The sequence below is a fragment of the Propithecus coquereli genome, unplaced genomic scaffold (assembly GCF_000956105.1).
Source record: "Propithecus coquereli isolate 6110/MARCELLA unplaced genomic scaffold, Pcoq_1.0 Scaffold84, whole genome shotgun sequence".
Lineage (NCBI taxonomy): Eukaryota > Metazoa > Chordata > Mammalia > Primates > Indriidae > Propithecus > Propithecus coquereli.
In genome coordinates this window covers 5,549,206-5,562,119 of record NW_012154618.1, presented here as the reverse complement: position 1 = coordinate 5,562,119, position 12,914 = coordinate 5,549,206, and positions in this window count along the sequence as shown.

Sequence of the window (12,914 nt, the reverse complement as noted above, 5' to 3'; positions counted from 1 at the left end):
GCCTCAGCGTCTCTGGCATTGCCCTCTCCCTTCAACCCTGTATTCAGCTGCCGGTGCCCTTCCATGGGGAGCCGTGGCACTGACGGACGGTTTGCTCAAGGCTAGACACAGGCCCTTCTGACTCTCCCGGATGGGATTCCCATGCTCAGATAACCATCCCCCTTCCATCCACTTAACACTGAGCACCTGCTAGATTTGGGCGGGGGACAAGAGCCACATGGCCCCACTCTCGTGGAGTTCATGAGTACTGATGACCGTTCACTGGGCTTTCTGGTCCCAGACTGGAGCTGGCCTCTGCAGTTGGACCAGTGTCCCCAGCCCCACACAACCCCCTTCCCCAGCTCCATCCTCTCCCTTCTGTGGCTCAGCACCCTCATGCCCAAGCCCCCCAGGTGAGCCAGCCTGTAGACATGGCTGTGTCGCCTGGGCTGACAATCCACACCCTGCCGCATCCCTTAGGTTGTCTTGCGTCGTTCATTAACATTTTATGAACATCTACCTCCACTACCACCCCCAGAGTTCAAAAAGAATTAAGCTCTTATTTAGCCCTAGTCCTTTCTCAGCTATTTAGCTAATATCAAAAGTGTTTATTAAGTACCTGCTATGTGCCACAGACCAACCTAGGCAGGTACACAGGCATCATATTGTTTAATTATCGTCACAGCCCTGTACAAATATTTTTATTATCTCCATTTACAGATGCACAAACTGAACCTCAGAGATACTAAGTAACTTGCCCAAGGTCACACAGCTAGTAAATGGTAGAGCCAAAATGAAGCTATTTCATTGATTTTTCAGGTATGTAATAGGTGCTTCTGCCTGTTAGGCTTCAGGCCACATTAAGGAAAAATGTGGATAAATGCAAATGGCATTTAATGCCCAGTTATACTCCATTCTAGCCACTCTGGCTTTCTGCTTCCCCCTGCCTCAGGACCTTTGCACACACTGGTCCCTCTGACTAGAAATCTTTCCCCTCTAAATTCACCCTTCGACTCATTAACTCCTACTGGTCCTTTACTTCTCAGTTCAAACTTCACCTTCCCAGGGAAGCCTTCCCAGACTAAGTCAGATGTCCCTGTTGGATCTCTCATAGCTCCCTAAATCCTTCATATTTCATCGAGGTTTAAAAATTATTTGTGATTATCTTATGAATGTCATCTTCTTTAGACTGAAAGCACCAGGAGAACAGGGCACATGGCATTTCAAGAGTAACCTAGCACAGGGTCTCCCTGATCCTGGTATTGAGGGGAGGAGTCAATACGTGACAAACTGGGAATGAAAAGCTGTCAGAACTGGAAGCTGTTCTCTCCTTCTCTCTCAGAGCGCCTGCGACCCTCCCACCATAAATAAGCTCCTTTACCCCAGGGGTGCATATTTGCCAATTCCTCCCCAATCCCACAGCAAACAGTTGTCCTAGATTTAGTTAGTTATTGGTCAGAGTCCATGCCACCCAGGATGCTGGTGCAGGCTGGGGTGATGTGCTAAGCCTCGTCCCACTCTGGACGTTGGTCACCGGTCAGCTTTTGGGTGGGCTGGCCTGGGCCAGGTGTCTGCCCTGGGTCCAACAGTTTCCTCTCAATTCAGAGACCTGGATGCTACAGATTCTGCGCAGTGGCTGTGGATAAGGCAGCATTGGCTAGACGGAGCCGAGATCCTGCCACACACTCGACGTGTCAAATGTTCGATTCATGCCCGCTGCTTGAGCGTTGGATAAGAAGGCCCAGGAAACTGCATGTAAAACCCAACCTTACCCCTCTTGTCCCACTTCCATTGAGCACCCCAAAGTGGTCGATTATGGTAACTAAATTTTAAATCCTGGATTATTTGCAATAGCAGGTCAGATCCTGTCCTGCCACCCATCCCCCACCCCAACACACACGTGTTCACTTATAACGTTTACAGAAACCAGGAAGCCACCAAATGGAGGCTTAAAGCAGACCCTTGAAGCATCTGTGCATTTCTCATTCTGGGCTTCTCCAGCAGCCAGGAGAGTATGTGTTGCTTGAAAGGAACAAACCTCCCAGATAATGAAGCCTCAAATATATCACTATGGTAGCAAGATGAAAGAAAAAATTATCTCTAACCCACAAGGAAAGAACAGTGGACTTAGAATCAGGAAGCATGGCTTCTGGGGCCTGACCCTGGGGAAGCCCTCTGCTTGGGACTTGAGAGGGAAGCTGTCCCCAAAAGTAACATGTGTTTATGTAAGTGTGCCCTGGAGCTGCCAGGTTGGAAGTAATTTCAAAAGGTCATGTAGTTCAATCTCCTGCTTCAGAACCACACCCAAACTAGCCCAGAGTGTTTTCTATAGAAAGTCAGAGGAAGGAGATGACAATGTATTGAGCACTTACTATGGGCAGGCTGTGTGCCAACTGTTTTGCATATGATCTCTCACTTAAGATATGCAAGAACCTGCGAGATGGGTATTGTTACCCCTGTTTTACAGATGAGAAAACGGAGAGGTTACCTATCCTGTCTGAGGTTACACAGCTAGGACCTGTGAATTTCAGAGCCAGGATTGCCAACTTGCAATGGCCATGGCCCAAGGCCATGCTGTTTCCCCTACACTATTCTGTTTTCCAGAAAAAGAAATTCAAGAGCTTTTCAGTATGTCTCTCCACGTCTACACCCCTATTTGTTATCGGGAGCAGGGTTTCAAGTAATCTCATCATAGAAATTTGTTAGCTTTAAAAAGCCTTCTCTTTTGACATTACTGCATTTAGAGTTGGGAGCTGAATTTCAAGTGGGACGCAGACAAACTAGTGTGTTTATAGACTATGTCAAACAGGCAATGAAAGAACTGGAGACTATACTACATAAAGAAGAGTTGAAAGAGGTACTGATGGGCCGGGTGCGGTGGCTCATACCTGTAATCCTAGCACTCTGGGAGGCTGAGGTGGGAGGATTGCTTGAACTCAGGAGTTCGAGACCAGCCTGAGCAAGAGCGAGACTCCATTTCTACTAAAAATAGAAAAAAATTAGCTGGTAAAAAAAAATAGAAAAATTAGCCAGGTGTGGTGGTGCACCCACCTATAGTACCTGCTACTGGGGAGGCTGAGGCAGGAAGGATCACTGGAGCCCAGGAGTTTGAGGTTGCTATGAGCTAGGCTGATGGCACAGCACTCTAGCCTGGGCAACAGAGCAAGACTGAAAAAAAAAAAAAAAAGAGGTAGTGATGTTTGGCCTGGAGATCAGATTCAATGAATTGCCTAACCGAAGTTGTATAGAATAGTGTCTAGGAACTCAGGGGCTGGAATTTCATAACCCTGAGCTTGAGTTCTGGCTCTGTCACTTACTAGTTCTGTGGACAGGAACAAATTACTTCATCTCCCTAAGTGACAAGGTTCTTATCCATCAGATGGATATACTAATTGAATCTACCCTGTGGGTACAATTTTGAAGAGTAAATGTGATGAGGAATAATTACCTAGGTTGAGGTCAAAGACACAGTTAAGTCCTCAGTCAATAATCACAGGTCGTGATTATTGATTATGATAATTGCAGCAGTGGGGTGAGGGTTGGGCTCAGCTTTATTGAGGTATAATTTACATACAATAAAAATTCACCCATTTTAAGTTTACAGTTAAATGACCTTTGACAAATATATATATATACCCACATTCATATAATTACTTCTCGACTTTTTGGCTAAGATCAAGTGTCATACGGTCATATAACACCGCCACAATCAAGAAACATACTATTTTCTTCACCCTAAAAATTTCCTTGTGCTCCTTTGCATTCATTTCCCTGCCCTCACCCCAGCCTATGACAATCAGTGATGTTTCCCTTCATTGTAATCGTGCCTTTTCTAGAATTTTATATAAATAGCATCATACAGTATGTAGGTTTTGAGTGTGGTGTATTTTACTTAGCATAATGCATTAGATTCACCCATGTTGTTATCAGTACTAATAATCCATTCCTTTTTATAAAGGAATAGTGTCTCGTGGTATGGATATGCCAACATTTGTTTATCCATTCGCCTGATGATGACCATTTTGGTTGTTTCCAGATTTGGGCTACTCTGGATACACCGGCTATAGATATTCATAGACATATTTCTGGTCAGATGGTAAGTATATGTCTAATTTTGTAAGAAATTGCCAAACTATTTTCCAAAGTGGTTGTACCATTTTGCACCCCCACAAGTAATGAAAGAGAGTTCCAGTTGTTCCATATCCTCGCTCATACTGGGATTATCAGTTTTTTTGAGTTTAGCTATTCTAGTAGCATGATAATAGTACCTCATTGGATTTTTAAAGTTTGGATTTCCATAATTACTAATGACGTGAGCATTATCTCATGTGCTTATTGGTCATTCATACAACTTCTTGAGTAAGGTAACTGTTGAAAATTTTCTTTAAATAAGCTGTTTGTCTTATTACAGGTTGAGTACCCCTCACCCAAAATGCTTTGGATTTCAAATTTTTTTCAGATTTTGGAATATTTACATTATACTGTACAGAGTTAGGGTTAGGGTTAGGATTAACATACAGGGGATGCTACAGAGAAATCTTTCATGAAAGGAAGAGTCAGTTGAAGTGGCAAACTTCACTGTCTTACTTTAAGAAATTGACACAGCCACCCCAATCTTCAGCAACCTTCAGCCTGATCAGTTAGCAGCCATCAACATTGAGGCAAGACTCTCCGACAGCACAGATTACAACTCACTAAAGGCTCTGATACTCATTAGCATTTTTAGCAATAAAGTATTTTTTAATTAAGGTATGTACATTGTTTTTTTAGACATAATGCTATTGCACACTTAATAGACTACAGTACAGCATAAACATAACTTTTATATGTACTGGGAAACTAAAAAAATTGTGGGACTCACTTTATCATGGTGATCTAGAACAGAAACTGCAATATCTCTGAGGTATGCCTGTACTTACCGGTTGAGCATCCCAAATCCAAAGATCTGAAATCCAAAATGCTTCAAAATTCAAAACCATTTGAGCATCAACACGATGCTCAAAAGAGATGCTCATTGGAGCATTTTGGATTTCAGGTTCAGATTTGGGATGTTTAACCTGTATTGAGTTTTAATAATTATTCCATTGGTCTGTATACATCTGTCCTTATGCCAATACCACGCTATCTTGATTGCTGTAGCTTTGTAATAAGTTTTGAAATAAAAAAATGTGAGTTCTTCAGTTTATTCTTCTTTTTCAAGATTGTTTTGGCTATTGTGAGTCCCTTAAATTTTCACATGAATTTTAGTATCAGCGTGTCAATTTTTGCTGAGAAGTCACATGGGAATTTGATATGGCTTATGTTGAATCTGAAAATCAGTTGGGGGAGTTTTGCCGTCTTAACAATATCAAGTCTCCTGATCTATGAACATAGATGTCATTCCATTTATTTAGATCTTCTTTAATTTTTTTTAACAATAGTTTGCAGTTTTCAATGTACAAGTCTTGCAATTCTGTCATTAAATCATTCCTAAATATTTTTTATGCTATTATAAAAGGAATTGTTTTCTTCATTTCATCGCATGAATTGATTGGTGAGTGTTGATCAAACCTTACATTTCTGGAATAAATCTCACTTTACAATGACATATTATCTTTTTTACATATTGCTGAATTTGATTTGCTAATGTTTGTAGACTATTTTTGTATCTACAATTATGAGAAATATTAGTCTCTAGTCTTTTTGTGTGTGTGTGATGTATTTGTTTGGTTTTGATATCAGGATAGTGCTACCTTCATAAAATAATTGGGGAAATTTCCTTCCTCTTCCAAGTTCTGTAAGAGATTATATAGAATTGGTGTTATTTCTTCTTTGAATGTTTGGTAGAACTTACCAGGAAGTCATTTGGGCCTGAGATTTTCTTTTTATCAAGTTTTTAGCTACAAATTCCATTTCTTATAGAAATAGATAGATAGATACAGATATGGGGCTATTCCAGTTACTTATTTTTTCTCAAGTGAGTCTTGGTAGTTTGTGGCTTTCAAATAACTTGTTCAGGCCGGGCGTGGTGGCTCACGCCTGTAATCCTAGCACTCTGGGAGGCCGAGGCAGGTGGATCGCTCAAGGTCAGGAGTTCGAGACCAGACTGACCAAGAGTGAGACCCCCCCCGTCTCCCCTTAAACAAGAAAGAAATTATTTGGAAAACTAAAAATACATATATAAAAAAAAAGTTAGCCAGCCATGGTGGTGCATTTCTGTAGCCCCAGCTATTCAGGAGGCTGAGGCAGGAGGATCCCTTGAGCCCAGGAGTTTGAGGTTGCAGTGAGCTATGATGACACCATTGCACTCTAGCTGGGGTAACAGAGCAAGACTCCGTCTCAAAAAAAAAAAAAAAAGAAAAAATTAAAAAATTTAAAAAATCAAATAACTTGTTCATTTAATTGAAGTTGTTGAATTTGTTTAGCATAAAGTTGTTAATAATATGTCCTTATTACCCTTTTAACGTCTTAAGATCTGTAGTGGTGTCCTTTCTCATTCTGGATATTAGTAATTCTTGTCTTGTTTTTCTCCTGATCAGTCTGATAGAAATTTACCAACTTTATTTATATTTTCAAAGAACTGGCTTTTGGTTTCATTGATTTTTCTGTGTTATCTGTCCATTTTCTACTTCATTGATTCTCACTCTTGTCTTTATTTTTCCTTCTTCCTGTTTACTTTGGGTTTAATTTGTTCTTCTTTTTGTAGTTCCTTAAGGCAGAAATCTATCATTGATTTTATACTTTTTTCTTTTCTAATATAAGCATTTAAAGCTACAAATTTTTCCTCTAAGCATCCCATAAATTTTGATATGTTGTATTTTCGTCGGCATTCAATTCAAAATATATTCTAATTTCACTTGTCATTTCTTTGTTGATCTACTTGATTAATTTCAAAATATTGGGGGATTTTCCGGATATCATTTTATTATTGATTTCTAGTTTAATTCTGTGGTGGTTAGGGAACATACTCTGTGTGTGTGATTTCAACCCCTTTAAATTTACTGAGACTTATTTGATGGCCCAAAATATGGTCTATCTTGGTAAGTATTTCACGAGCGCATGGAAAACAAATGTGTAACCTTCTGGTTTTGGATGGAGTGTTATGAAGTGTCAATTAGGTCAAGTTGATTGATGATGTTGTTCAAGTCTTCTATACACTTACTGATTTTCTGTCTACTTTGCTATTGATTACCAAGAAAGGAGTGTCTTCAACTAAAATTGGGATTTACCTACCTCTCCTTTCAGTTCTGTCAGGTTTTGCTTCATGTATGCTGAAGTGTTGTTGGGGGCAGCAATGTTTAGGATTGCTGTGTCATCTTGATGCATTGACCCCTTAATGATTATGAAATATCCGCCTTTGTCCCCAGTAATATTCTTTGCTCTGTTATCTATATTGCCTGATACTAATGTAGCTACTCTAGCTTTCTTTTGATTAGTGTTTACATGGTGTATCTTTTTATTTTAGTTTTAACCTATCTGAGTGTTTATATTTAGAGTTGCTTTCTTATATACAGCCTATATTAGGGTCTTGTGTTTCTTATCCACTCTATCTCTGTCTTTTAAATTACCTTTAATACAATAATTGATTCTGCTGAGCTTCAATCTACCATTTTGCTATTTGTTTTTTATTTGTCTTCTCTGTTCTTTGCACCCTCTTTCCTCTTTACCTGCCTTCTTTTTGATACATTGAGTATTTAAAAAAGAATTCTGTATTTTCTCCACTATTGGCTCATTGGTTATTCCTCTTTTGTTGTTATTGTTGTTAATGGCTGTGTTAAGAGTTACAATATACATCTTTAACTTATCACTACCTTTAAATAATGCTATTCTCCTCCTATGTGTGTAGTGAAAGAACTTATAACGGCATATGACATGTCCCCCTTCCTAGTCTTTGTGCCATTGTAACTAATTTACTTCGATATATGTTATAAACCCCATAATAAGTTATTATTATTTTTGCTTTAAACAGTTGATTATCTTTTAAGTAGGTTGAAAAATGAGGAAAAAATTTTCTAGACCCTCGATTTGTATAATAAGGGCTGGCCCAGAGAATGTGAGGATGGCCTTGCTGCGGCATCTTGGGGGTGATTTCCAGGGAGAATATCGAATAGTCCCTGAGTCCCCAGCTACCTACAGCTCCACTCTGGGCCAACTGTCCTTTTTGGGTAATGATCTCCCTTAGTTACTGCCCACATAGTAGACAGAGCTGACATAGCTCCATAGTTGGGCTTCCTTCTGAGTTCTCTTTCCCTGCCGATGCCTACAGCCAGGACAGCTGTGACCTTAAGCTCTTCTTAAAGTTTACAAGGACATCGGCCTTTATGCCAGAGCATTAATAATCATGGCGGCTCACATTTATTGAGGTCTTTCTATATACCAAACACCTTGCTAAGCCCTTCGTGTGCATTTTCTCTTAATTCTCACTACAACCTGAAGAGGTAGAGACCACTATTATCCCCTTTTTACGAATGAGAAAATGGAGACCGGAAAGTTTTAAGTAAATTGCCCAAAGTCATACAGCAAGATCAATAAGGGAATTTCTCAGTGGTCTGACATCAGGACCGACCACTCCTAACTACTGAGCTCTACCGTCTCACCAGTGGCCTGCCCAGGGACATTTTGCTGTCCTGTTAACACGCGCCCCTCTACTGATGTTATACACCCGGGGAACCACTGGGTTTGGGGCCTCATCTCTCTCTGTTCCATTCTGCACGTCAGGTCATATGGTTGAAGCGCACGTACACTGTTGATCAGTGTGGTTAAGTGGCAAGAGCACTGGACTAGGAGTCAGTTCTCATCCCAGCTCTGTGGTTCACCAGTCATATCTCTTTAGGCACATTGTTTGATGTCTCTGGGCTTGTAGTTTCTCAATACTGAAGGGAAGGAGATTGAATTAGATAACCTCCAAGGCACCTTCAAGTACCAACAGCCTATGAGTCTATGAATTAGTGACCTTGCTGATAGGGAGCTAATAATTACCTCGCCTGGCAGGACATCTAAGATTTATTTACTTTAATAATATTTATCAAAACCACAGAGCTTAACCGCTTACTTTATGCTCATATATCTTCTCTGGCTTCCTGTTTATCCCAAAGGTTATCTTTTCCGACTACCCTTTGGGTTTATAAAATCTCCTTTGTGTTCACTACATGTTATTAAGGGAACAAAAAGCAAGTTACAAACCTATATGTATCCCATTTTATTAACAATGACAAATGCGTGTATGCATATACATAACATAATATTTATATAAGTGTATAAAATATAAGTGTTTATACTTATATTTATATTTATGATTTTATTTATATAGTCTGAAAGGATGTACATGAAAATATTAGAATGACTTTTTCTGGATGGTGAAACAGCTGATGATTTTCATTTCATTTTTTCTTTATGCATTTTTTGTCCTTGGTAATTTTTGCCCTGTGAAATTGCTTATATTTTTAGTACTTACTGCTTATAAACAATAAGCTCACAAACTAGTAAATAACATCTCTGTTGGATTCAGAATCTCCCTGCCCCTTAACTTTATCTCTGGTGTCTTTTCCCGGGTTGGCTATATGTCTTTCTGTTTTAAATAACAACATAATGGGCTGGATGAGGTGGCTCATGCCTGTAATCCTAGCACTTTGGGAGGCCAAGGCAGGAGGATAACTTGAGGCCAGGAGCTTGAGACCAGCCTGAGCAAGAATGAGACCCCATCTCTACAAAAAAGAGAATATTAGTTGGGCGTGGTGGCATCCTCCTATAGTCCCAGCTATCCAGGAGGCTGAGGCAGGAGGATCCCTTGAGTCCAGGAGATTGAGATTACTGTGAGCTATGATGACGCCACTGAACTCTAGCCTGAGCAACAGGGCAAGACCCTGTCTCAAAAAAAAAAAAAAAAAAGAAAAGAAAAAAGAAAAAAAAACCAAGATAATGGGGGGCAGAGAGCAATCTAATCTCCAGGGAATCACCCCTCTCCAGTCCCAGCTTTCAGCTACCCTGCACTTCCCCTATCCCCACTCCCTCACTTTCCTGTTCTTTTCTGTCCTTTTGTGTCAACATGAGCCAACATTTTCCCCAACTGGTCTTCCCACTCCCAGTTTCTCCCTCTAGAATCAATCTTGAGCACTCCCAGCGTTCACTCATTCATTCATTCATCATAAATTATGCATAAATCAGAACATCAATGGAGTAAATGTGTTGTTTAGAGCTGAGGACTGAGGTCTGAGTCCTGAATCTGCCCTAGGTATATCAGGATGATGTGAAAAGTACTTGGAAAGCTGTAAAGATTGGATCAGTGAGAATTGTCATGGCCAAGGCCCTGAGCTGGGCCCCATGGGGGGATGCTGGTGAGCAGTCTGTGGCCCAAGGAACTTAAGAGTTGTTTGAGAGGGTAGAGGTGGAAATGCAAAGACAGGGGAGAGGGGGAGGAGGGGAGGGATGCAGAGATAATATCCATAGATGAGACACGGAAATGACTAGATTCTGCTGCAGAGGAGGAGGAAGGATGAATCAAGCATCACCATGGGGTTTGGGGCCCAGGTAACTGAGAAAACAGTGGTGACATTAATCCATTCATCAATCCATCTAGTCATTCATTCCACAAATACACATGGAGCATCTGCCACTGGCCTGGTACTGTCATAGGTGCTAGAGACGCAACAGTGAACAAAACAGGTAACAAACCCCCACCTACCCCATTTTGCTTACATTTTATGGGCGACAGAGAAGAGGGAAGTAAACAAGTCCATAAGATCATTTCCAAAGGTGACAAGTGCCGTGAAAAAAAATAAAACTGGGTAGCGTGTCAGAGAGCACCGGGGGAGGCTACTGGTGCTGTGTCATTAGCTGAAATAGAAGTCAGGGGCTAGTCTGAGGAGGAAGATGATGAATTCCTTGTTAGAGCTGCTGATTCAGAGATGCTAAGATTTACCTCCTGGTGAAGTAATTTAACCTCTTCTCAAATTCTACATGATATCATTCTCTGGCTCAGAAACTTCCACTGACCTCTGGACAAAAATCCCAATTCTTGAGCTCGGCATTCAAGGCCTTGCATGCTCCTGCCCAGCGTGCCTGTCTGCCTGCCCCATCCTCAGGTGAACCTTCACTTCTGGCTGTGATGGGCTCGTCACTGTCTTCATTTAGGCTGCATCCCTTTGTGCCTCCATACCTGGGTCCTAGAAAAATGTCCTGAGGTCTCCAGTCCACAGCTGTCTTGCTCTTCTCAGGGCTCAGGCCTCTTCTCTGCCTGCCTGCCCTCTTAGATTGCTTAAAGGTCTTATCAGCAGAGGCCCAACTCTCCAATAAGAATGCAACCTCCTGGAAAGGAAGACTGGCCCCTTCGAGATCCTCTCCTCATCGGATTTGTGCTGTATACTTGTCCAGAATCACATGAAGTGGCTTCAACTATCTTCTTGCATGGAATGAAGAAGTAAAGATAAAATGAGAAGAACTTAGAAAACAAGAGTTTCCCACCCAAATTCAGGAGCTAGGAGATGACAGAATTCAGCTGTGGTCAAAAGTGTTTGGGAGCAATTAATAAAGAACAATTCAGTTTGCTAGAGGAATTAGAACTGGGAATGACCTCCATCTGCTTGAGCATGTAGAGATAAACCTGCTGGGTACTGACAGGTAGAGCAGTGGCCTGAGCCAGAGAGTTCTAGAATTCCTCCCGTTCCTCCATCCAAAAGTGGGACAGAGTCCTGGGCTCTAGGATGATGGTACAAGCAGGGCCTGGCCCAGAGTAACCCACAACCCGTCTCTCCAAGCTTTCTTCCTCAGTATCCTAGGCTTCATCACAATCTCCTCCTTTTAACCTTGTGGGGGAATGGAGTGCCTCAGTTTACCCATCTGAAATGCAGGATGATGGGGAATCACCTGCCCCCCGCCCTTCCTTCCTTCCCCTTCAGGGCTGAGTCAATACTGATGCTCAACTTCTGGTTCTTTGAGGCCAGGATGTCCAGGCTGTGGGAGGGTCGGGGAGGCACACGTGATTGTCATGACAGGTGTTTGGGATGAAAGTCAATACCGTAAACACCTATTCATCATGACTCTCCTTCTGCCGGGTCTTTCATCTGGAGAATCTCAAAGCCCTGGACAAACGGTAATTAATTTTCACAACAGCTTCCACAGGAGGAGGCAGTGGTGTCTGCCAAAGGCCAAAGGGCATTTTCCCAGTATCCTTCCCCCAACCTTTCCTGCTCACTCCAAGCTGCTGCCAGCGCCAAGGTGCCGATGCCAGGTGGCTAGGATGCCTGGGTCCTAGACTTCTTCATCTCTCTGCCTAGAAGGCTCCAGGGGCTGCTGGAGTCTCCTCCCAACTAGCCTCCTGCCCCTACACTCTACCCTACTCTCCCAGAGGGTGACTAAGAATGAACCAGGCGGGAGTGGGAGCATTTCCTACCTCCACGGCAGGCTGGGGCCAAACAAGTTAGTTGACTCAGCAGGAACCACATGCTCCAAAAATACAACTGCCTCTGCCCAGTTCCATCTCGTGCTCCTTTCGCCCTTTGGACACGGTCACCTGCTTCTCCCCTCCCACCACCACCACCACCCCAGGGGAGCTAGTTGAAGTGATCTTTGCCTTTAATTCTGATTATAGAACTATAAACTCACCGTAGAAAACTTAGAAAGCATAGAAAATATAATGAGAAGCAGTTTAGTAACCCCATAATGCCACTACTCCCAAAATAACCATTGCCAAAATCTTATTATAGTTTCTTTCTATTTTTCTGGTTTTTGGTCTTCATTTAAATATTAATATATACTCGTGGCAAAAACACAACTTTGTATATATATGTATAATATACTCAAATAGAATAGAAGGATATAAAGTGAAAAGTCAAAGTCCACTATAAAATTTCTACTCACACCCAGAAGGAAACCACTGTTAAGAGTTTCTTGTGTATCTTTCCAGAAATTGTATATTGTGTGTGCAAGCATGTATATGCATACTCACTTTACATGGCTGA